General features: G+C 31.2%; 1 long non-coding RNA gene across 1 annotated transcript; it reads left to right on the forward strand.

Annotated features, from left to right (window-relative positions):
• The first annotated feature begins 6,422 nt into the window (after nt 1-6,422).
• On the forward strand, nt 6,423-13,307 carry LOC135662346 (uncharacterized). The gene is made up of 2 exons (XR_010507710.1): nt 6,423-9,478; nt 9,525-13,307. It is a non-coding gene; the product is annotated as an uncharacterized LOC135662346 (long non-coding RNA).
• Nucleotides 13,308-23,488: the final 10,181 nt, after the last annotated feature.

Raw genomic sequence — 23,488 nt, forward strand, 5'->3', positions numbered from 1 at the left:
AAGTAAAGCAAAATCCTTGAGATTTGTATTCGACATAATTACAACCAATCCAAATGATCAAACAACAACTGAAAAAAAATCCATTGGAATAGAAGAAAAAAAATCCATTGGAATAGAAGAAAAAAAATCCATTGGAATAGAAGAAATCAGTAAAAAGGTTCCTCGATGGTCATACAAATTGACCGATGAATTAGAAGGACTGGATCAAGAAAATGGAGAAGAACAGAAGGAAGATTATGAAATTTGTTCAAGAAAAGCGAAACGGGTGGTGATCTATACTGATAAAAATCTGGATACCGATACTGATAATATTGATCAAGCAGAAGCAGAAGCAGAAGCAGAAGCAGAAGCAGAAGAGGTGGCTTTGATACGTTATTCGCAACAACCAGATTTTAATCGGGGTATAATCCAAGGATCCATGCGTGCTCAAAGACGTAAAACAGTTATTTGGGAAATATTTCAAACAAATGTTCATTCCCCGCTTTTTTTGGATCGAATAGACAAAGTCTTTTTTTTTTCTTTTTTTGATAGATATAGATATCGAATAATTAATCTTATTTTTAGGAATTCCGTGGGGGGAAACCCAGAATCCGAAACTTCCGACTTTGAGGAGGAAGAGGAAGAGACAAACACTGGGAAAAAAAAAGACGAGGAGAAAAAAAAAAAAGAGGAAGATGAACGGATAACAATATCAGAAATTTGGGATAGCATTATATTTGCTCAAGCAATAAGAGGTTTGATGCTGATAACCCAATCTTTTTTTAGAAAAAACATTGTATTGCCTTCATTGATAATAGCTAAAAATATTGGACGTATGTTATTATTCCAATTCCCCGAGTGGTATGAGGATTTGAAGGAATGGAATAGAGAAATACATGTTAAATGCACCTATAATGGTGTTCCATTATCAGAAACAGAATTTCCCCAAGATTGGTTAACAGATGGTATTCAGATAAAGATTTTATTTCCTTTTCGTTTAAAACCTTGGCGAAGATCTAAAATACGATCTCATCATGGAGATCCAATGAAAAAAAAAGGAAAAAAAGAAAATTTTTGTTTTTTAACAGTTTGGGGAATGGAAACGGAACTCCCTTTTGGTTCTCCCCGAAAGCAACCTTCTTTTTTTGAACCCATATATAAGGAACTCAAAAAAAAAATTAGAAAAGTAAAAAAGAACTCTCTAAAAGTTTCAAAAGAAAAAAAAAGATGGGTCATCAAAATAGTTCTAGTTCTAAAACGAGTTCTAAAACGAGTTCTAAAACGAATAGTTCTAGTTCTAAAACGAATAGTTCTAGTTCTAAAACGAACAGTTCTAGTTCTAAAACGAATAATGAAGAAACTTGAAAAAGTGAACCAAATTTCTTTATTTGAATTGAGGAAGGGAAAAGTACATGAACCAAATGAAAATGCAAAAGATTCAAAAAAAAATAATCAGATTATTCACGAATCGACCATTCAAATTCGATCTATGAATTGGACAAATTATTTACTCATAGAAAAAAAAATGAAAGATCTTGCTGATAAGACAATCACAATAAGGAATCAAATAGAAGGAATCACAAAAGACAAGAAGAAAATAGTTCTAGCCTATCATGATAAAAGACCGGAATTACAAAAACATATTTGGCAGATACTTCAAAGAAAAAATACCCGATTAATACGCAAATCACATTATTTTATGAAATCTTTCATTGAAAAAATATACATAGATATCTTGCAATGTATGGTTACCATTTCTAAGGTTAATGCACAACTTTTAAAAAAAACAATTATCAATGAATCCATTTACAACGATGAAAGAAATCAAGAAGGAATTGATGAAACAGATCAAGATACAATGAACTTTATTTCGACTATAAAAAAGTCCTTTTCTAATCCTAATATTAGAAATGATTTAAACACTTATCACGACTTATCTTCCTTGTCCCAAGCATATGTATTTTACAAATTGTCACAAACCCAATTATTTAACAACCATCACCTGAGATCTGTACTTCAATATCACGATCACGGGACCTATCCTTTTATTAAAGACAAGATAAAGTATTATTGTATGACACGAGGAATATTTGATTCCAAATCAAGGTTTGATTCCAAATCAAGGCATAAGAAAATTAATAAGTCTGGAATGAATAAATGGAAAAACTGGTTAAAGGGTCATTATCAATATAATTTTTCTCGGAGCAAATGGTCTCGATTAGTACCGAAAAAATGGCGAAATAGAGTCAATCAACGTTGTACTATTCAAAATAAAGAATCAATGAAATTGTATTCATATAAAAAAGAAAAAGACCGATTAATTCATTACATGAATGAAAATTTTTGTGCAGTGGATTTATCGATGAGTCAAAAAGAAAAATTTAAAAAACACTACAGATATGATCTTTTATCACATGAATATATAAATTATGGGGATAGTAAGGACTCATACACACTGAAACCCGAATCGTTTTATGTATTGCTAAATATGACTATTGATGATTACCTAAAAAAAGGATATTTTATTGATACCCATAAAAATCTGGATAGAAAATATTTGGATTATAGAATTCTTCATTTTTGCCTTAGAAACAATAGTGATATTGAGAACAATAGTGATATTGAGAACAATAGTGATATTGAGAACAATAGTGATATTGAGGACTGGACCGATATGTATATCGGTACCGAAATTTATAAAAATACTAATAAAAATACTAAGACTAAGACTCATCAAAAAAAAATTTTTGATTGGATGGGAATGAATCGAAATTATTCTACCATATCAAATCTAGAACCTTGGTTCTTCCCAGAATTTGTGTTACCTTTTGATGCATATAAGATTAAACCGTGGATCATACCAATCAAATTACTTCTTTCTAATATTTATTATGAAAATGATATTAGTCAAAATCAAAATGAAAAAAATATTAGTCAAAATCAAAATGAAAAAAATATTAGTCAAAATCAAAATAAAAAAAATATTAGTCAAAATCAAAATAAAAAAAATATTAGTCAAAATCAAAATAAAAAAAATATTAGTCAAAATCAAAATAAAAAAAATATTAGTCAAAATCAAAATAAAAAAAATATTAGTCAAAATCAAAATAAAAAAAATATTAGTCAAAATCAAAATAAAAAAAATATTAGTCAAAATCAAAACATCAAAGATTCCGTTAAAATAGAATTTCAAAATTCCAACCAAGAAAAAGAGGGTCAATCAAATCTTGTATCAGATCCACAAAAACAAAACCAAAAGGAATATCTTGAAGAGGATTGCACGAGATCAAACATTAAAAAAGGTAAAAAAAAAAAAAAACAATCCAAGAAAAATAAGGAAGGAGAACTAGATTTGTTCCTGAAAAAATATTTTATTTTTCAATTAAGATGGGATGACCCCTTGAATCAAAAAATTATTAATAATGTTAGGATATATTGTCTCCTACTTAGATTGATAAATCCAAGGGAAATTGCTATATCCTCGATTCAAAGAGGAGAGATGCATCTGGATGTAATGCTGATTCAGAAAGATCTAGCTCTTACAGAATTAATAAAAAGGGGAATATTAATTATCGAACCAATTCGTCTATCTTTAAGAAGGGATGGAAAATTCATTATATATCAAACCATAAGTATTTCATTGATCGATAAGAGTAAACACCAAATTAATAGAAAATACATAAAGAAAAGATATGTTGATAAGAATAATTTGAAAAAATCCACTGGACGACATGGCAATATATTTGTGAATGGGGATCAAGATCATTATAATTTCTTTGTTCCTGAAAATATTCTATCTCCTAGACGTCGTAGAGAATTGAGAATTCTAATTTGTTTCAACTCTCATAATCGGGATATTGTGAATAGAAATCCAGTATTTTGCAACGAAAACAACATAAGAAACTCTGAACAATTTTTGAATGAGGACAAACGTCTTAATACGGATTTAAATAAATTAATTAAATGCAAATTGTTTCTTTGGCCCAATTACCGATTAGAAGATTTAGCTTGTATGAATCGCTATTGGTTTGATACCAATAATGGTAGTCGTTTCAGTATGTCAAGGATACGTATGTATCCACGATTCAGAATTATTTAATAGTATATTTCCTATATATCACATGCCGTTTTCAGTAAATAAAAACCGAAAGATGTACGCATATGGTGTGTTACGTTCTGGTACATGATACGTATTTACTTGTGTATCAATTCAATTGAATCTAGAAAGAAATCTACAGAATCTTTTTAGGTGCAAAGAAATCATTCTCTTTCGTAAATGCAGAAATATATTATCCTTTTCTTTTCTATCTAAATCAAATGGAAAATTTGATTTAGATAGAAACGGATAAATCTAAATTTTTGCGTGTACTAGATTAAAAAAAATTGACATAATATAATAATTATTATTTTATTTTTCCTGATCGGTAAAATCCATGGCATGGAAAAGAAAGAAAAGAAAAAGATAAAAAAAGTTTTATGGTCAAAAATTCATTCATTTCACTTCTTCCACAAGAAGAAAAAGAAGAAAACAGGGGTTCTGTTGAATTTCAAGTATTAAGTTTCACCAATAAGATACGAAGACTTACTTCACATTTGGAATTGCACAAAAGAGATTTTTTATCACAAAGAGGTCTACAAAAAATTCTGAGAAAACGTCAACGTCTGCTGGCTTATTTGTCAAAGAAAAATAGAGCGCGTTATAAGAAATTAATTGACCAGTTGGATATTCGGGAGCCAAAAAATCGTTAATTAAATCGTTTGAATTAGTATAGTAGTTATTAGATTTTTTATTTTGATGAACCTCCTACTTTTTTGAGGAATTCATGAAATAATGAATTAAGGAAGAAAAGATATGACTGTACCGGCTACAAAAAAAGATTTCATGATAGTTAATATGGGTCCTCACCACCCATCAATGCATGGTGTTCTTCGACTGATCGTTACTCTCGATGGTGAAGATGTTATTGACTGTGAACCCATATTGGGCTATTTACACAGAGGGATGGAAAAAATAGCGGAAAACCGAACAATTATACAATATCTGCCTTATGTAACACGTTGGGATTATTTAGCTACTATGTTCACAGAGGCAATAACGGTAAATGCACCAGAACAACTGGAAAATGTTCAAGTACCTAAAAGGGCTAGCTATATCAGAGTAATTATGCTGGAGCTGAGCCGTATAGCTTCTCATTTGTTATGGCTTGGGCCTTTTATGGCGGATATCGGCGCGCAGACTCCCTTTTTCTATATTTTCAGAGAGAGAGAATTGATATATGATTTATTCGAAGCCGCCACAGGTATGCGAATGATGCATAATTATTTCCGCATCGGAGGAGTAGCTGCCGATCTACCTTATGGCTGGATAGATAAATGTTTGGATTTTTGCGATTATTTTTTAACAGGAATTGTTGAATATCAAAAACTCATTACGCGAAATCCCATTTTTTTGGAGCGAGTCGAAGGAGTGGGCATTATTGGTGGAGAGGAAGCAATAAATTGGGGTTTATCAGGACCGATGTTACGAGCTTCTGGAACACAATGGGATCTTCGTAAAATTGATAATTATGAGTGTTACAATGAATTCGATTGGGAAGTCCAATGGCAAAAAGAAGGAGATTCGTTAGCTCGTTATTTAGTACGAATCGGTGAAATGAGGGAATCTATAAAAATAATTCAACAGGCTCTAGAAGGAATTCCTGGAGGACCCTATGAGAATTTAGAAGTCCGACGCTTTGATAGAGCAAAAAATTCCGAATGGAATGATTTTGAATATAGATTTATTAGTAAAAAACCTTCACCCAATTTTGAATTGTCGAAACAAGAACTTTACGTGAGAGTAGAAGCCCCAAAAGGGGAATTAGGAATTTATTTGATAGGAGATAATAGTGTTTTCCCTTGGAGATGGAAAATTCGTCCACCCGGCTTCATAAATTTGCAAATTCTTCCTCAGCTAGTTAAAAGAATGAAATTGGCTGATATCATGACGATACTAGGTAGTATAGATATCATTATGGGAGAGGTTGATCGTTGAAATGATAATTGATACGACAGAAGTACAAACTATCAATTCTTTTTCTATATCGGAATCCTTAAAAGAAGTATATGGACTCATATGGATCTTTGTACCCATTTTGACCCTTATATTGGGAATTACAATAGGGGTACTAGTAATTGTGTGGTTAGAAAGAGAAATATCTGCAGCGATACAACAACGTATTGGGCCTGAATATGCCGGCCCCTTGGGAATTCTTCAAGCTCTAGCAGATGGAACTAAACTACTTTTTAAAGAAGACCTTCTCCCATCTAGAGGAGATGTTCGTTTGTTTAGTATTGGACCGTCTATAGTGGTCATATCAATTCTACTAAGTTATTTAGTAATTCCTTTTGGGTATCGCCTCATTTTAGCCGATCTCAGTATAGGTGTTTTTTTATGGGTCGCCATTTCAAGTATTGCTCCTATTGGGCTTCTTATGTCAGGATACGGATCGAATAATAAATATTCCTTTTCAGGTGGTCTACGAGCTGCTGCTCAATCTATTAGTTATGAAATACCATTAACTCTATGTGTGTTATCAATATCTCTACGTGTGATTCGTTGAACATGAACTTTATACTTCTTTCCTAGAAGTAAAGGAAAGAAGTTGAATGTAATGTATTGAATAGGTATTTTATTTTTTATTCATCATTCGGGTCAATGAGTTAAACCAGATAGTTATATGAGTGAAACAAAACAACTTAGAAGTTTGCAGTAAGAAGATAAAATCTCATTTCATATGTACAAGAATAAAGTTGAAGTAAACATAAGCAGTGTAAACTGTTTACCCCAAGATTAAGATTCTTTCATTAGTCATCATATCTTGGAGCGGGTGTAAAAGATCAACTGTATGGAGTTTTCATTACTGTCTTGTATTTATTACCATGCCGTAGATCAATCAAAAATCAGTGGACGGTTAGGAACACCAAAGTGCACAAAGGATTAGTAATAGAGATAATGTAAGGTATCAAAAAAAGAGATATTTCTACAATTTATAAAACGAATAAAAATAGGGACTTTAAGTTGGTTTATATTTATAAATTTATAAAATATAAATTTATAAAAAAAATAAAAAAATGAATAAAGATATTGATGCATAAAATAAATAAAAGAATAGATAAGAAGAGATTCGTCCACCTCCCATGGATTTGATTCCTTCCCCTATAAAAAAACTTGCAATGCCAACCCCATTTGTAATTCCATCAATTATATATCTATCAAAAAACTGAGTTAGTTCGGTTAATCCCCTTATACCCATGGTAAAAACCTTAGTATAAAAAATATCTATGTAACCACGATTATATGACCAATTGTATATCCCATTTTTTATTTGGTCCAAGAGAATCCTTTTAGGACCACCTTTTACAAATGCATTGATAAAGTTCAAATTCCGGAAAAACGAATAAGCAGACCCATATAAGATATATGCTATGAATAGTCCGGAAATAGCTATACTTACTGAAAAAATTGCATTTGTAAAAAATTCATACCAATCCACAGAATAACTCGAATTTGGATGGAAAAGGTTTGTGAGTGGAGTTAACCATTTGGATAATATATCCAAATCTATTACTCCTTGATCAAAATGAATTCCTATTGATCCAACAAACAAAGTAAATAATACCAATATAAGCAGAGGAAATAGCATAGTATTGTCCACTTCGCGAGGGTACATAGAAGTGTACTTTTTTTCGAAAGAAGTATTAAAGTATCGTATGCATTTTTTTAGATTATTATCAATTTTATACATATCCTTTGAAAAAAAGAAGACCCTATTATTCATTGTTGATAAAGGTAAATTTCTATTGACTGCTTTGGCTACCTCCTTTCCCCATAGAGATATTGAATAGGACGAACTATTTTTTGTGCTACTGTAATCTTGAAAATGAACGCGCAAATGTCCATCAAAGGTAAGTAAATACACCCGAAACATATAAAATGCAGTCAATCCTGCTGTGAAACAAGCTATTATTGCGAAAATTGGTGAATACAACCAACTATCATTAAGAATTTCATCTTTGGACCAAAAACAAGCAAGAGGTGGAATACCGCAAATAGAAAGTGTACCCAATAAAAAAGTAGTTCTTGTAATTGGAACATATCTTCTTAAACCACCCATAAGAGCCATATTCTGACTTTTTTCTGGCGAATATCCAACAATAGGTTCCATTGAATGAATAATGGATCCGGATCCCAAAAACAATAAAGCTTTAGAATAGGCATGGGTAATCAAATGGAATAAAGCAGCTCGATAAGAACCTATACCTAGAGCTAACATAATATAACCCAATTGAGACATTGTAGAATAGGCTAAACTTCTTTTTATATCTCTTTGAGCAAGAGCCAAAGTAGCTCCTAGTAGTACTGTTATTACACCTATTAAAGATATGAAATTCATTATGTAAGGTATAGCTATGAAAATAGGAAGAAGTCGAGCTACAAGAAAAATTCCTGCTGCTACCATAGTAGCAGCGTGTATAAGAGCCGAGATGGGAGTGGGTCCTTCCATGGCATCGGGTAACCATACGTGAAGGGGGAATTGTGCGGATTTAGCAACTGCACCAATGAATAATAAAGAGGCACACAAAGTAGCAAATAAAGAACTGACACCATTATTATGGATCAAGTTATTAGTTATTTCGAACAAATCCCGAAATTCGAAACTACCTGTTATCCAATAAAAACCTAAAATTCCTAATAATAAACCAAAATCCCCTACACGGTTAGTTACAAAAGCTTTTTGACAAGCACTTGCTGCAGTCGGTCGTGTGAACCAAAATCCTATTAATAAATAGGAACACATCCCCACCAGTTCCCAAAAAATATAAATTTGTATCAAATTGGAACTGGTAACTAATCCCAACATGGAAGCATTGAAAAAACTCATATAAGCAAAAAATCTCAGATATCCTTGATCATGAGACATATAATTGTCACTATAAATAAGAACCAAGATTCCAACAGTAGTAATTAGTATTGACATAATAGAACTAAGTGGGTCGATCAAATATCCGAACTCTAAGGAAAAATCATTATTGATGGTCCAAGACCATAGATATTGATAGATAGAACTTCCATGTATTTGTTGAATAGATAAATTGGCTGAAAACCCCATAACTATACTTAACAGTAAAACACTAGGAAAAGCCCATATACGACGAATATTTTTTGTTGCTGTCGGAATCAGTAGAAGTCCAAATCCTATTGACACAGTAACTGGAAGTGGAAGAAAAGGTATTATCCATGCATATTGATATGTATGTTCCATAAGAAAACAAAATGAAATCTTTAATAATTCTACTATTCTAGTCTAGTCTTAGTAGAATATTCTATTCTGGTAATTTATAGCCATATTATATAGTATAATAAGAAAAAAGAGTTATACCAAAAGGAGTACTTGATTCTAATTATGTTTTAATAAAATTATATGTTTTAATAGGTTTAAAATATATTTTCAAACAGGTTTTAAATATATTTTTTAATAGGTTTTAAATATATTTTTTAATAGGTTTTAAACATATTCGAAAATGCTTTTTTTAAAACTATTCTACCAGGGAATAAGTATAGATAATGACTAAAAGGAACAATCTATTTTGAACAAAACAATACATGTCTTTCACATACAACGATAAAAACTGGTAACCCTTTTTGAATGGCAGTTCCCAAAAAGCGTACTTCTATGTCAAAAAAACGTATTCGTAAAAATATTTGGAAAAAAAAAGGATTTTTAGCTGCAGTAAAGGCTTTTTCCTTAGCGAAATCGGTTTCCACCGGACGTTCAAAAAGTTTTTTTGTGCAACAAACAAATAATAAAGTCTTGGAATAATCGGAATTGACATACCCGAAGAACTTCGAATTTTTTAAGATGAACGATTCACATTAATTAATGTATTGAACTCCTCAATATCAATATGAGTTAGAACTAGCTGTTGTAGTATGTAGATGTGGTATGTAGAATAAAGGTATGTATATCGAATTCTGAATATTTTTTCTATCTACTTTTTTCACAATAGAAAAATATTTTTCTATTGTGAAAAGTAGAGTATGATTACGATAGAAATGAAAATTCTTTTGTTTCTTATATGCCTAACAAAAACCTAATTAGTTTGGTAAATCTTACCATTATGCATTATATATATATAATGAAGAGACCATTATATATAATATGAAGAGTATTAATACTCTAATGATACTAAGGAATGATACTAAGGTGTCGAAATCGTTAGAAAATTTCAAATTCTTTTGATTTAGTGATGAAATTGTTATACATATGAAATCCTGGTTATTTAATCTTCTTCATTGAAAAAAAAAATATTTTTTTTTTCATTTTGTTTGAATCTATGAAATCAAATCGGATAAATAAAAAACGAATCAAAAAATAGAAAATGAACAATTCTTAGTTCTATACCTCGACAGACAACAAAACTATTGAGTTCTAACTGTTTTGGAAGAACTTAGTTTCTAGTACGCGAAAGTTTATTATTAAAACTAAACTTACTAAAACTAAACTTACTTTATTATTAAAACTAAACTTACAATGATCCCAACTAAAGATTCTTTTTTTGAATAGAGATTCAAATAGGAATTTAAATGAATTTTGATTTATCGATTCTAATGTTTACTAAACTATATTGAATCCTTGATTCTCGACGATTCAACATGAATTGACTATTATTATTTCAAGTAAGCCGCCATGGTGAAATTGGTAGACACGCTGCTCTTAGGAAGCAGTGCTAGAGCATCTCGGTTCGAGTCCGAGTGGCGGCATCCTTGAAATCCTAGAAAATAAATCCTCTAAAAGAGACACAATGGATCCTATAATGTATTCAATTCTCGATTTAAATTCTCTAATGGGACCCCTTTTTATGATATTTACAACTTTAGAACATATATTAACTCATATCTCTTTTTCGATAATTTCAATTGTGATTACGATTCATTTAATGATCTTATTAGTCCGCGAAATCGTAGGATTGCGTGATTCATTGGAAAAAGGGATGATAGCCACTTTTTTCTCTATAACAGGATTATTAGTTTCTCGTTGGATTTCTTCAGGACATTTTCCGTTAAGTAATTTATACGAGTCATTAATCTTCCTTTCGTGCAGTTTCTCCATTATTCATATGATTTCCAAGATGGGGAACCATAAAAATGATTTAAGCACAATAACCGCACCAAGTACCATTTTTACACAAGGCTTTGCCACGTCGGGTTTTTTAACTGAAATGCATCAATCCGCAATATTAGTACCTGCTCTACAATCTCAGTGGTTAATGATGCACGTAAGTATGATGTTATTAAGCTATGCAGCTCTTTTATGCGGATCACTATTATCAGTCGCTCTTCTAGTCATTACATTTCGAAAAAACATCGATATTTTTTGTAAAGGTAATAATTTCTTAATTAAACCATTTTTCTTTGGTGAGATTCAATATTTGAATGAAAAAAGAAGTGTTTTTAAAAACACTTCTTTTCTTTCATTTCGAAATTATTATAAATATCAATTGACTCAACGTTTGGATTATTGGAGTTATCGTGTCATTAGTTTAGGATTTACCTTTTTAACCATAGGCATTCTTTGTGGAGCAGTATGGGCTAATGAGGCATGGGGATCTTATTGGAATTGGGACCCCAAAGAAACTTGGGCTTTTATTACTTGGACCATATTCGCGATTTATTTACATACTAGAACTAGAATACATATTAGAAGTAGAACAAATCAAAGTTTGCAAAGTATGAATTCGGCACTTGTGGCTTCTATAGGATTTCTTATAATTTGGGTATGTTATTTTGGAATCAATCTATTAGGAATAGGTCTACATAGTTATGGTTCATTCACATTAACATCTACTTGAATAAACTACACAGATAAATAATTGAATAAACTACATAAAGAATACATAAGAACATCATCCCATATATATATAAAAAGCTTCTTGTTTGTGCGAGTTTTTGAGAACCGTTTGAATCATTCCTTATTCAAAACGGTTCTCAAAAACTCAAAATGCATCTCATTACAATTCTAATTCACTTTATTCTTTTGCATTGTACAGCGAACGATTTTAAAAATCTTAAAATCAAAGACAAAAATTATATTTCCGTATTATTAATGAAAGACTATCGATGAAAGTAATTAGATAGGATAGCTTGCACCCTGTCAACTGATAGCGAGAGAACGAAATCCGGATAAATACCAATACCTATTACGGGTAGAAAGATACAGATTGAAACAAATAGTTCTCGTGGTCCAGAATCCGCAAAATTAGAGTTTGGAACATTGAATAGCTTGTATCCATAGAACATCTGACGTAACATAGATAATAAATAAATAGGAGTTAATATCATTCCAATTGCCATTACAAAAGTAATTAGCATTTTTGGCATTAAAAGGTATTTTGGACTAGTAATTATTCCAAAAAATACTAATAATTCCGCAACAAAACCACTCATTCCTGGCAATGCAAGAGAAGCCATCGAAAAACTACTGAACATGGTAAATAGTTTTGGCATTGGGATCGATACCCCCCCCATTTCGTCGAGATAAACAAGACGTATTCTATCACAACTCGTTCCTGCCAAGAAAAAAAGCGCAGCACCAATAAATCCATGAGAGAGTATTTGTAAAATGGCACCGTTGAGTCCCATTCCGGTTATAGAACCAATTCCTATAATTGTGAAACCCATGTGAGATACAGAGGAATAGGCTATTCTTTTTTTTAAATTCCGTTGACCGAGAGAGGTTGAAGCTGCATAGATTATTTGAATCGTTCCCACTATTACCAACCAGGGAGAAAATATAGAATGAGCGTGGGGTAATAATTCCATATTGATCCGAATAAGTCCATATGCGCCCATTTTTAATAAGATTCCAGCTAGAAGCATACATGTACTGTAATGTGCTTCTCCATGGGTATCTGGTAACCACGTATGTAGGGGTATAATCGGCGATTTGACAGCATAAGCAATAAGGAATCCAAAATATAATATTATTTCCAATGCCACAGGATATGATTGATTAGTTAATTTTGAAAAATCTAATGTGGGTTCATTAGGGCCATATAAACCCATACCTAGAACTCCTATTAAGAGAAAAATGGAGCCCCCCGCAGTGTACAAAATAAACTTTGTGGCCGAGTAGAGACGTTTCTTTCCCCCCCACATGGATAAAAGTAAATAAACAGGAATTAATTCTAACTCCCACAGCATGAAAAAAAGTAAAAGGTCTCTAGAAGAAAATAATCCTATTTGACCGCTGTACATTGCTAACATGAGAAAATAGAACAATCGCGAATTTCGAGTAACTGGCCAAGCCGCTAAGGTAGCTAAAGTGGTGATAAATCCTGTCAGTAAAATAGGTCCTATGGAAAGCCCATCGATTCCCAGTCTCCAGTGAAAATCAAAAACATCTATCCATTTTAAATCTTCCTCCAATTGGGTTAATGGATCGTCCAATTGGAAATGATAACAGAAAACATAGGTTGTTAGAAGGAGTTCCAACGAGCATATACATATAGCATACCACCTAAACATCTTATTTCCTTTATGAGGAAGAAAGAAAATGGAAGAACCGACGGATATCGGCAAAACAACAAGTATTGTTAACCAAGGAAAATAACTCGTGATAAAGACAAGATACGTTTGACCAGAAAAACCCGTGCTCGGAATAGAATAATATATTTTCTCGAGTACGGGCTTTTGTCGGTAAAGAGGAATCAATTGATTCAAGTGGATTTTTTTGTAACGTATCAATAACCTAGACCCATGCTGCGAGTTGTTTCATATGATAAATAAACACGGACACTCAAAAAATCCGTGGGGCAGGCGGATTCACATCTCTTACAACCCACACAGTCCTCGGTTCTTGGTGCGGAAGCAATTTGCTTAGCTTTACATCCGTCCCAAGGTATCATTTCCAATACGTCTGTGGGGCAGGCTCGTACACATTGAGTACACCCTATACATGTATCATAAATTTTTACTGAATGTGACATTGGATCTATAAATTCCAGATTTTAACATCAAAAATTTTCAATCTGGTAGAAAATTAGTATTTATATTATAGACACCAGACGAAGCAGTGGTTTATTAAAATTTTAAGAATCAATATATTTCTAAATCTGTTCATGAGAAAAAGCCAAGAGACTTTGATTTCCGTTTCAAAAATCATGATCATACGAGTCACATGTGTAAATAAAAATTGGCCGACAAAACAAATTGATCAATCATTCAAATCAATATTTCAATATTCATATTTTCAATATGAAATATGAATATATAAAAATAAAACTAAATTAGTAATTTAATTTATTTTCGTAATATGATTAACATATTATTATTTAATAATATTATTTTTATTATTTTATTATAATATTTATAATATTATGCAGTATATTATTATATAATACATTTATATTATTATATAATACATTAAAAATACATTAAAAACATTAAAATTTAAATACATTAAAATTAAATAAAATAAACAAATAAAAAACGAAATAAAAAAATTATAATACCAATTAAATTAAGAATATAATTATTTTTCATTAATGGAATATGAAAGTGAAAGAATAGAAATAGAAAAATATTCCAATTTCATTTATATTTTCTTATGCTTTATCATGTTGTGTGGTGTCTTGATTTATATGATCATTATAACTGATTATTCAATATATGATCATGATAATTATCACTAATTATTCAACAAATTCGATTGATTGATACGAGTTGATTTTCTGTTTCGATGAATCGACGAAACAATAGCTAGACCAATAGCTGCTTCAGCAGCTGCAACAGCTATAATAAAGATTGAGAAAATGTTTCCTTTTAATTGGCGACTATCAAATATATCAGAAAATGTTACAAGATTAATATTAACCGAATTTAGTATAAGCTCAAGACACATAAGTGCTCTAACCATGTTTCGACTTGTGATCAATCCATAGAGACCGATAGAAAATAAATAAACACTCAAAAAAAGTACATGCTCGAACATCATTGACTAACTCCTTATCAATCTCGATTCATTTCAATATGAACAATTGAAGCGATTCGATTTTTTATTTATTTAGAACTTCTAAAATTCTAAAAACTTTTTAATTCTTTTAAAATTCTAAGTATTTATTATTGGCGAGCCATAGTAATTGCACCTATCAAGGAAACTAAAAGAATTATAGAAATTAGTTCAAAGGGAAGATAAAAATCTGTCGATAAATGAATCCCAATTTGTTGAACGTTACTTATTAGGTCCTGTTCTATAATCTGGTTTGATCTTGTAGTCCAAATAATTCCGTACCATGACGTATCTGGTATAGTAGTAATTAGTGAAAAAAGAATACTTGTACAAACCAGTGAAGTGACTCCATCTCCAATGGTCCAAAAATACGAATCATTGGAATATTCTGAACCATTCATGAACATTACCGCAAATATGATTAAGACATTTACGGCTCCCACATAAATAAGTAGCTGTGCGGCAGCTACAAAAAAAGAGTTCGATGGAATGTAGAATAAGGATATACAAACAAGAACCAATCCCAATGAAAAAGCAGAATAAATAGGATTGGTAAGTAATACTACCCCCAGACCCCCTAATATAAGAACTGACCCCAGAAATGCTACAAGAATATCATGTATTGGTCCAGGTAAATCCATTATGTATAATATGTAAAAAAAAAAATATATAAGTCAAATCATGACCTTACTAAATGGTCCAGGAAAGGAAAAGGGTTACCCCATTTTTATTGTATATGATATGTTCCTAATTGAATTAAATCTTAATATGGATTAATTTAATATTAATTTTATATATAGATATAATTATTTTATTGGGCCAATCCTACTTACTTTTTATCCAAAAGAAAAAGAATAAAAAAAGTAGTTGAAATTGTATATTTCGAAATTCCCGTGATAAAAATATTATAAGTTTAAATCAAAGAGTGATTCTCACCAATCTATAGTTACTAATTAAATCTATAGTTACTAATTATTATTTGTAGTTACTGACCAACCAAAATAAAAAAGTTTTGATCTTTTATATCAAAACAAAATCTTAGTAATCGGTAATCGTTCTTGAATCAAAGGGTTTATCTTTATCTATTTTGATTTGAGTCGAATTCATAACTGTTTGAATTGTGTAATCTTCAATTACTGACATTGGTAACCGACTCAAAGCAATTTGATTATAATTCAATTCGTGACGATCATAAGTAGAAAGCTCATATTCTTCAGTCATTGATAAACAGTTTGTTGGACAATACTCGACACAGTTACCACAAAATATACAGACCCCGAAATCAATACTATAATTAAGCAATTGTTTCTTTTTCATATCTCTTTCCAATCTCCAATCAACAACAGGTAGATCTATTGGGCATACACGAACACATACTTCGCAAGCAATACATTTATCAAATTCAAAGTGAATTCGACCACGAAAACGTTCTGACGTAATTGATTTCTCATAAGGATATTGAATAGTTACAGGTAAACGGTTTGTGTGGGATAAGGTAATTATGAAACTTTGACCAATATACCTTGCAGCTCGTATTGTTTGTTGACCATAATTCATGAACCCAGTTACCATGGGAAACATATTGTAGATATCCATAAATAAATTGATGTTTCTTTCTCTTGTTTGAAAGAGGTTATGAATCTAGAATATCGTTATCGTATTCTGTTATTTTATAGTGAAACAAGTTGGGAAGAAGTTGTCAATAATAGATTACCCAAAGAAATAGGTAAAAGAAATTTCCATCCAAGATTTAATAGCTGGTCCATTCTCATCCTAGGTAAAGTCCATCTTGTTGTGATAGAAATGAACAGAAACAAATAAGCTTTAACTAATGTAATAAAGATACCAATTGTCATTCCAAAGACTCCAGCTATTTTTTTTATTCCGAAAAGCTCAGGAATGGATATGTACGGAATAGATAAATTCCACCCACCTAAGTAAAGAACCGTTACGAATAACGAAGAAGCTAATAGATTTAGGTAAGAAGCAAGATAAAATAAACCAAATCTGATACCAGAATATTCGGTTTGATAACCTGCTACTAATTCCTCCTCTGCTTCTGGTAAATCAAAGGGCAATCTCTCACATTCAGCTAGAGAAGAAATTATGAAAACTATAAATCCTATGGGCTGACGCCATAGATTCCACCCCCAAAAGCCATATTTGGACTGTGCTTCAACTATATCAACTGTACTTGAACTGTTAGATAATTATAGTCGATAATAACATTACTGTTTCCATCGCTATTCCAAAACCGTACATGAGACCTCAGCTTCATACGGCTCCTCTATGGCCACAAATAAATGTAAGGACTAGTTCGATATTATCACCCCTTTTCTTTTGGGATAACTAGAATAAAGATATATCAGAGAGTCCGAAATTAAACCAATGGAATTCCGTTTGCTAGAATAAGAAAAAGTGCTTCGGAATTAATCTCATCCCTTATGATAATAAAAATGTATTTTTCTTTGTTCGGTAATAACTCAGCCCTTCAATAAAATACTCGTTATATCAATAAATCTAAAGAATTTAAAGAATTAGGAATTAGTCCATTAATTGTGATAGGAATTCCACCCATATGGATGGGAAAAAAGAATAAATAAATATCTTTTTTTTATTAATTCGATTATTACATTCCATTTCTTTTGTTCCTGTTCTTCTATCTCAGAAGAGGGTACTTTGAAAAAAAAAGAATAAGGGATTAATTCGTTCTGGATAGTCATTTCTTTAATCAGTGAATAGGAGCATACTCTAGATCGGAATCGTAGGGAAGTACTGCTTGATCATTTCTACCAACTTAAAGTCCCTATTTTTATTCGTTTTATAAATTGTAGAAATATCTCTTTTTTTGATACCTTACATTATCTCTATTACTAATCCTTTGTGCACTTTGGTGTTCCTAACCGTCCACTGATTTTTGATTGATCTACGGCATGGTAATAAATACAAGACAGTAATGAAAACTCCATACAGTTGATCTTTTACACCCGCTCCAAGATATGATGACTAATGAAAGAATCTTAATCTTGGGGTAAACAGTTTACACTGCTTATGTTTACTTCAACTTTATTCTTGTACATATGAAATGAGATTTTATCTTCTTACTGCAAACTTCTAAGTTGTTTTGTTTCACTCATATAACTATCTGGTTTAACTCATTGACCCGAATGATGAATAAAAAATAAAATACCTATTCAATACATTACATTCAACTTCTTTCCTTTACTTCTAGGAAAGAAGTATAAAGTTCATGTTCAACGAATCACACGTAGAGATATTGATAACACACATAGAGTTAATGGTATTTCATAACTAATAGATTGAGCAGCAGCTCGTAGACCACCTGAAAAGGAATATTTATTATTCGATCCGTATCCTGACATAAGAAGCCCAATAGGAGCAATACTTGAAATGGCGACCCATAAAAAAACACCTATACTGAGATCGGCTAAAATGAGGCGATACCCAAAAGGAATTACTAAATAACTTAGTAGAATTGATATGACCACTATAGACGGTCCAATACTAAACAAACGAACATCTCCTCTAGATGGGAGAAGGTCTTCTTTAAAAAGTAGTTTAGTTCCATCTGCTAGAGCTTGAAGAATTCCCAAGGGGCCGGCATATTCAGGCCCAATACGTTGTTGTATCGCTGCAGATATTTCTCTTTCTAACCACACAATTACTAGTACCCCTATTGTAATTCCCAATATAAGGGTCAAAATGGGTACAAAGATCCATATGAGTCCATATACTTCTTTTAAGGATTCCGATATAGAAAAAGAATTGATAGTTTGTACTTCTGTCGTATCAATTATCATTTCAACGATCAACCTCTCCCATAATGATATCTATACTACCTAGTATCGTCATGATATCAGCCAATTTCATTCTTTTAACTAGCTGAGGAAGAATTTGCAAATTTATGAAGCCGGGTGGACGAATTTTCCATCTCCAAGGGAAAACACTATTATCTCCTATCAAATAAATTCCTAATTCCCCTTTTGGGGCTTCTACTCTCACGTAAAGTTCTTGTTTCGACAATTCAAAATTGGGTGAAGGTTTTTTACTAATAAATCTATATTCAAAATCATTCCATTCGGAATTTTTTGCTCTATCAAAGCGTCGGACTTCTAAATTCTCATAGGGTCCTCCAGGAATTCCTTCTAGAGCCTGTTGAATTATTTTTATAGATTCCCTCATTTCACCGATTCGTACTAAATAACGAGCTAACGAATCTCCTTCTTTTTGCCATTGGACTTCCCAATCGAATTCATTGTAACACTCATAATTATCAATTTTACGAAGATCCCATTGTGTTCCAGAAGCTCGTAACATCGGTCCTGATAAACCCCAATTTATTGCTTCCTCTCCACCAATAATGCCCACTCCTTCGACTCGCTCCAAAAAAATGGGATTTCGCGTAATGAGTTTTTGATATTCAACAATTCCTGTTAAAAAATAATCGCAAAAATCCAAACATTTATCTATCCAGCCATAAGGTAGATCGGCAGCTACTCCTCCGATGCGGAAATAATTATGCATCATTCGCATACCTGTGGCGGCTTCGAATAAATCATATATCAATTCTCTCTCTCTGAAAATATAGAAAAAGGGAGTCTGCGCGCCGATATCCGCCATAAAAGGCCCAAGCCATAACAAATGAGAAGCTATACGGCTCAGCTCCAGCATAATTACTCTGATATAGCTAGCCCTTTTAGGTACTTGAACATTTTCCAGTTGTTCTGGTGCATTTACCGTTATTGCCTCTGTGAACATAGTAGCTAAATAATCCCAACGTGTTACATAAGGCAGATATTGTATAATTGTTCGGTTTTCCGCTATTTTTTCCATCCCTCTGTGTAAATAGCCCAATATGGGTTCACAGTCAATAACATCTTCACCATCGAGAGTAACGATCAGTCGAAGAACACCATGCATTGATGGGTGGTGAGGACCCATATTAACTATCATGAAATCTTTTTTTGTAGCCGGTACAGTCATATCTTTTCTTCCTTAATTCATTATTTCATGAATTCCTCAAAAAAGTAGGAGGTTCATCAAAATAAAAAATCTAATAACTACTATACTAATTCAAACGATTTAATTAACGATTTTTTGGCTCCCGAATATCCAACTGGTCAATTAATTTCTTATAACGCGCTCTATTTTTCTTTGACAAATAAGCCAGCAGACGTTGACGTTTTCTCAGAATTTTTTGTAGACCTCTTTGTGATAAAAAATCTCTTTTGTGCAATTCCAAATGTGAAGTAAGTCTTCGTATCTTATTGGTGAAACTTAATACTTGAAATTCAACAGAACCCCTGTTTTCTTCTTTTTCTTCTTGTGGAAGAAGTGAAATGAATGAATTTTTGACCATAAAACTTTTTTTATCTTTTTCTTTTCTTTCTTTTCCATGCCATGGATTTTACCGATCAGGAAAAATAAAATAATAATTATTATATTATGTCAATTTTTTTTAATCTAGTACACGCAAAAATTTAGATTTATCCGTTTCTATCTAAATCAAATTTTCCATTTGATTTAGATAGAAAAGAAAAGGATAATATATTTCTGCATTTACGAAAGAGAATGATTTCTTTGCACCTAAAAAGATTCTGTAGATTTCTTTCTAGATTCAATTGAATTGATACACAAGTAAATACGTATCATGTACCAGAACGTAACACACCATATGCGTACATCTTTCGGTTTTTATTTACTGAAAACGGCATGTGATATATAGGAAATATACTATTAAATAATTCTGAATCGTGGATACATACGTATCCTTGACATACTGAAACGACTACCATTATTGGTATCAAACCAATAGCGATTCATACAAGCTAAATCTTCTAATCGGTAATTGGGCCAAAGAAACAATTTGCATTTAATTAATTTATTTAAATCCGTATTAAGACGTTTGTCCTCATTCAAAAATTGTTCAGAGTTTCTTATGTTGTTTTCGTTGCAAAATACTGGATTTCTATTCACAATATCCCGATTATGAGAGTTGAAACAAATTAGAATTCTCAATTCTCTACGACGTCTAGGAGATAGAATATTTTCAGGAACAAAGAAATTATAATGATCTTGATCCCCATTCACAAATATATTGCCATGTCGTCCAGTGGATTTTTTCAAATTATTCTTATCAACATATCTTTTCTTTATGTATTTTCTATTAATTTGGTGTTTACTCTTATCGATCAATGAAATACTTATGGTTTGATATATAATGAATTTTCCATCCCTTCTTAAAGATAGACGAATTGGTTCGATAATTAATATTCCCCTTTTTATTAATTCTGTAAGAGCTAGATCTTTCTGAATCAGCATTACATCCAGATGCATCTCTCCTCTTTGAATCGAGGATATAGCAATTTCCCTTGGATTTATCAATCTAAGTAGGAGACAATATATCCTAACATTATTAATAATTTTTTGATTCAAGGGGTCATCCCATCTTAATTGAAAAATAAAATATTTTTTCAGGAACAAATCTAGTTCTCCTTCCTTATTTTTCTTGGATTGTTTTTTTTTTTTTTTACCTTTTTTAATGTTTGATCTCGTGCAATCCTCTTCAAGATATTCCTTTTGGTTTTGTTTTTGTGGATCTGATACAAGATTTGATTGACCCTCTTTTTCTTGGTTGGAATTTTGAAATTCTATTTTAACGGAATCTTTGATGTTTTGATTTTGACTAATATTTTTTTTATTTTGATTTTGACTAATATTTTTTTTATTTTGATTTTGACTAATATTTTTTTTATTTTGATTTTGACTAATATTTTTTTTATTTTGATTTTGACTAATATTTTTTTTATTTTGATTTTGACTAATATTTTTTTTATTTTGATTTTGACTAATATTTTTTTTATTTTGATTTTGACTAATATTTTTTTCATTTTGATTTTGACTAATATTTTTTTCATTTTGATTTTGACTAATATCATTTTCATAATAAATATTAGAAAGAAGTAATTTGATTGGTATGATCCACGGTTTAATCTTATATGCATCAAAAGGTAACACAAATTCTGGGAAGAACCAAGGTTCTAGATTTGATATGGTAGAATAATTTCGATTCATTCCCATCCAATCAAAAATTTTTTTTTGATGAGTCTTAGTCTTAGTATTTTTATTAGTATTTTTATAAATTTCGGTACCGATATACATATCGGTCCAGTCCTCAATATCACTATTGTTCTCAATATCACTATTGTTCTCAATATCACTATTGTTCTCAATATCACTATTGTTTCTAAGGCAAAAATGAAGAATTCTATAATCCAAATATTTTCTATCCAGATTTTTATGGGTATCAATAAAATATCCTTTTTTTAGGTAATCATCAATAGTCATATTTAGCAATACATAAAACGATTCGGGTTTCAGTGTGTATGAGTCCTTACTATCCCCATAATTTATATATTCATGTGATAAAAGATCATATCTGTAGTGTTTTTTAAATTTTTCTTTTTGACTCATCGATAAATCCACTGCACAAAAATTTTCATTCATGTAATGAATTAATCGGTCTTTTTCTTTTTTATATGAATACAATTTCATTGATTCTTTATTTTGAATAGTACAACGTTGATTGACTCTATTTCGCCATTTTTTCGGTACTAATCGAGACCATTTGCTCCGAGAAAAATTATATTGATAATGACCCTTTAACCAGTTTTTCCATTTATTCATTCCAGACTTATTAATTTTCTTATGCCTTGATTTGGAATCAAACCTTGATTTGGAATCAAATATTCCTCGTGTCATACAATAATACTTTATCTTGTCTTTAATAAAAGGATAGGTCCCGTGATCGTGATATTGAAGTACAGATCTCAGGTGATGGTTGTTAAATAATTGGGTTTGTGACAATTTGTAAAATACATATGCTTGGGACAAGGAAGATAAGTCGTGATAAGTGTTTAAATCATTTCTAATATTAGGATTAGAAAAGGACTTTTTTATAGTCGAAATAAAGTTCATTGTATCTTGATCTGTTTCATCAATTCCTTCTTGATTTCTTTCATCGTTGTAAATGGATTCATTGATAATTGTTTTTTTTAAAAGTTGTGCATTAACCTTAGAAATGGTAACCATACATTGCAAGATATCTATGTATATTTTTTCAATGAAAGATTTCATAAAATAATGTGATTTGCGTATTAATCGGGTATTTTTTCTTTGAAGTATCTGCCAAATATGTTTTTGTAATTCCGGTCTTTTATCATGATAGGCTAGAACTATTTTCTTCTTGTCTTTTGTGATTCCTTCTATTTGATTCCTTATTGTGATTGTCTTATCAGCAAGATCTTTCATTTTTTTTTCTATGAGTAAATAATTTGTCCAATTCATAGATCGAATTTGAATGGTCGATTCGTGAATAATCTGATTATTTTTTTTTGAATCTTTTGCATTTTCATTTGGTTCATGTACTTTTCCCTTCC

The sequence above is a fragment of the Musa acuminata genome, unplaced genomic scaffold (genome assembly GCF_036884655.1).
Source record: "Musa acuminata AAA Group cultivar baxijiao unplaced genomic scaffold, Cavendish_Baxijiao_AAA HiC_scaffold_614, whole genome shotgun sequence".
Taxonomy (NCBI): domain Eukaryota; kingdom Viridiplantae; phylum Streptophyta; class Magnoliopsida; order Zingiberales; family Musaceae; genus Musa; species Musa acuminata.